General features: G+C 43.2%; 1 protein-coding gene across 1 annotated transcript in view; it reads left to right on the forward strand.

The window, feature by feature from the left end:
- The first annotated feature begins 2,098 nt into the window (after positions 1 to 2,098).
- LOC126389870 (galectin-related protein-like) overlaps positions 2,099 to 3,656 on the forward strand; it is a 12,132-nt gene continuing 10,574 nt past the window's right edge. Inside the window, exon 1 of the mRNA XM_050043824.1 lies at positions 2,099 to 2,238. The gene's annotated coding sequence lies outside the window, so the exon portion shown is untranslated. The remainder of the gene's footprint in view (positions 2,239 to 3,656) is intronic.

Genomic DNA, 3,656 nt, shown 5'->3' on the forward strand with positions numbered 1-3,656 from the left:
CTCATAGCAAAAGGGTTCCTGGTTCGAACCCTAGGGATTTGTCATGCCTCATAGCAAAAGGGTTCCTGGTTCGAACCCTAGGGTGGAGTTTGCATGTTCTCCCCGTGTCAGCGTGGGTTTCCTCCAGGTGCTCCAGCTTCCTCCCACAGTCCAAAGACATGCAGGTTAATTGGTGACTCTAAATTGTCCGTAGGTGTGAATGTGAGTGTGAATGGTTGTCTGTCTCTATGTGTCAGCCCTGTGATAGTCTGGTGACCTGTCCAGGGTGAACCCTGCCTCTCACCCAGTGTCAGCTGGGATAGGCTCCACCCCCCACAACCCCTAACACGATAAGCAGAACGGAAAATGTTGTATATTGGATTAAATTAAAGGAGACACTGATCGAGTATTGAGAGTTTAACGGGTTAACAGAAGTCACACGCTGATGAGTTTTATATTTTACTTCATGTTACTGTATTTAAAACTCAGAGTGTGTATCAATCACTGAACTTCAGTTTTTTTGTTGGTTTGTTTTTTGTAATTTATGTTTTAATGCACAGAATTTGAATTTCAACTTGTTTTTATTTTTACTGCATTTTGATGAGGGACCATTCATATTATATTAATGTGTTTTTACGTCATACTGCTCTGCCTGGTTGTACTTCATTTTTATAACTGAAGACATTTTTTATTACTTGTTTATTTATGTTTTTCCTGCCTTCATATTTTATTAACTGAAAAGCAATTTTCTGTTCTCTTTTAATAAAATGCACAAAACTATCATTGTTTTTGGTTTTTTTACAAGTCAGTTGTGTAGGTTTTTACATACAAGGAATTTGAACCTAACCTGGAGCGTGAGATGGATCAGCGGTTTGATGCAGCTTCTGCAGTGATGCAGACACTGCGCTGGACCGTCATGGTGAAGAGGGAGCTGAGCCAGAAGGCGAAGCTTTTGATTTACTGGTCCATCTACGTCCCAACCTTCACCTATGATCATGAGCTCTGGGTAGTGACTGAAAGAATGAGACTGCGGACACAGGCAGCCGAAATGAGTTTTCTCTGTAGGGTGTCTGGGCTCAGCTTTAGAGATAGGGGGAGGAGTCAGACATCCAGAGGGAGCTCGGAGCTTTAGAGATAGGGGGAGGAGTCAGACATCCGGAGGGAGCTCGGAGTAGAGCCGCTGCTCCTCCGCGTCAAAATGGGTCAGTTGAGGTGGTTCAACATCTGATCAGGATCCTCCTGGGCGCCTCCTGTTAGAGGTGTTTCAGGCACGTCCCACTGGTAGGAGGCCCCGGGGCAGACCTAGAACACACTGGAGGGATTACATACTGTACCTCATCTGGCCTGGGAACACCTTGGGGTCCTCCAGGAGGAGCTGGAATGCTTTCCTGAAAAGAGGGAGGTCTGGGGTGCTTTGCTCAGCCTGCTGGCCTCGCGACCTGGCCCCGGATAAGCGGATGACAATGAATGGATGAAAAACAAGTATTGCAACAGTCAGGAATCACAGAAATAAAAAAGAAATGTACAATTAAGAATATATGTAAACTTTATGTTGCCGCCCAGACTTTGGCCTCCTTAACTTTCCTCCTTGTCTCGCAGTGTTTCCCCCTGATGCTGCCGGATGCCATTAAACTATAACGGCTGTGTATCATGGCGACGTCAAAGGACGCCTGTTTTCCTCGGTTTCTGGCGCTGCAAGTCACTGCCCAAGCGCCAGATTTCAATGACTTCGGAGTGAGACCAGGCTCCCTAAATCGTACACACTGGACCTTTAAAATCAAAAGAGCTGTGCAAAATTTAAAACAAAGAGGATGGAATGTTCAAAATATTGACTGCAGAATGTGCAATTGTTCACAATTTAAAAAATACGTGCAAAAATAACTCATACCAGTAACTATGACATCCCATAACCTAGCAGTGACTCCATTTCTAAAATGGCGTGTGGAAAACGACTTAAACACTTATTATCAGCTGTAGAAACAGGAGTCGTTCGACGGAGTCAGCAAGCTTCATAAATTATGACGAAATATTTGAATTTGTTTTTACTGTTCAAGCATGGATCCTCTGTTATTTCCTCTTCCTCCAGCTCGGCCCTTTCCTTTGACCTCATGTCCTGCTTCCTCCCATTCTTTTACTCTCCACATGGAGAATGAAAAGGAAAGTTGCGACAAGACTTTGAGGTTTTTCAGTGTTTAAAAATGAACCAGCAGAGCCAAAGATAGAGACACTGTGCTGTTGGTGAAGCTGCAGGCGTGTGAGGTGAGTTCTTTGGCTTGATTCTGTTCTTGATTTTTTCTTTCTTTATAAATAAACTGTGAGACTAACAACTGTTATATTATTGCCGAAGTTAACCTCACAACCAGTGTTGTGGAAGCTAAGCTACCAGTTACTTCACACTGGACGAAGTTGAACGACAGCAAAGCGACCTGAGGGAGAGATATAGTTTGGTTCATTAAAGCTATGCAGAAAAAATACTTCAAACTACTTTGGCATACATAACCCCAAAAATAATAAAATACCCCACTATTCATGGGAAAGTGCAGGAACGAGCTTTAGCTAAAATTTTTTTTTACTTATAAACATAAAGGTAACAATTTGCATTCATCTTCTCGAGTAGTTCCAACTCTGGCCTTTGAGAGTAAATCCTATGAGTCCTTTATAATCTGACAAACTCAATAAGTTTAGTAAAACCAACATGATTTGCTTTCACCTCGAAACACTTACTTAAGTTTATAAACTTCATATTTATCCAAAAGTTTTGTTGATATTTAGCGGTCAGAGCCCAGTCTTACTCTGAAGTCACTGAAGTCCAGTGCTCGGGCAGTGACTTGCAGTGTCAGAAACCAATGAAAAAAGGCGTCCTTTAACGTCGGTACAATACATGGCCGGCTGCTGTTACAGTTCAACACTGCCCGGCAGCGTCAGGGGGAAACACGGCGGGACAAGGACAAAAGTTAAACCACCGAAAGTCCAACCGAGGCAGGCAGGACGGGTGGTGGATGGGTTCAACAAACACTGACTTTCATCCGACAGAGTGGCGTTTGCATCCCATAAGATTATAAAGCCAAACCCTGTTTTCTTCCCTAAACCTAACCACGTGTTTGTTGTTGACGGAAAAAGAACGTCATTTGCGGTGTTGTACCAATGTAGTGTGTTTATTTTGAAAGAGACTGTATGTAAACGTTTAATTTCCTGTGAGAACAGAAGTGTATTTTGAAAGAAGAGAACTTGACACGGCGTCCCAGAACGTCAACAACCAACACACCCAGGGTACCTTGCACGATGTATGTGGACGTGGAAAGTCTGTGACCACACGTCAATATGTGACGAGGTCGGAGTGAGAATGTGTTGGTACCGTAACTGTTGTTGTTATCTGTTTTTGTTTGTCATTGTATATCAATGGTTTGTTGTTCTGATGAGACACAGAGAGACATGTCATCAGTGTGTGGGCTTACTGATGGGTTGGACGCGTGAAATTATATGATGACAATACAAAATACTAGGTTTTAATTCTTGGTGTCACAGATTCAACAAGGTGCTGGAAACATTCCTCAGAGATGTTGGTCCATATTGACATGATGACATCACACAGTTGATCCATGATGAGAATCTCCCGTTCCAGCACATCCCAAAGGTGCTCTATTGGACTGAGATCTGGTGACTGTGGAGGCCATTGG

Source organism: Epinephelus moara, chromosome 5 (genome assembly GCF_006386435.1).
Source record: "Epinephelus moara isolate mb chromosome 5, YSFRI_EMoa_1.0, whole genome shotgun sequence".
NCBI classification, from domain to species: domain Eukaryota; kingdom Metazoa; phylum Chordata; class Actinopteri; order Perciformes; family Serranidae; genus Epinephelus; species Epinephelus moara.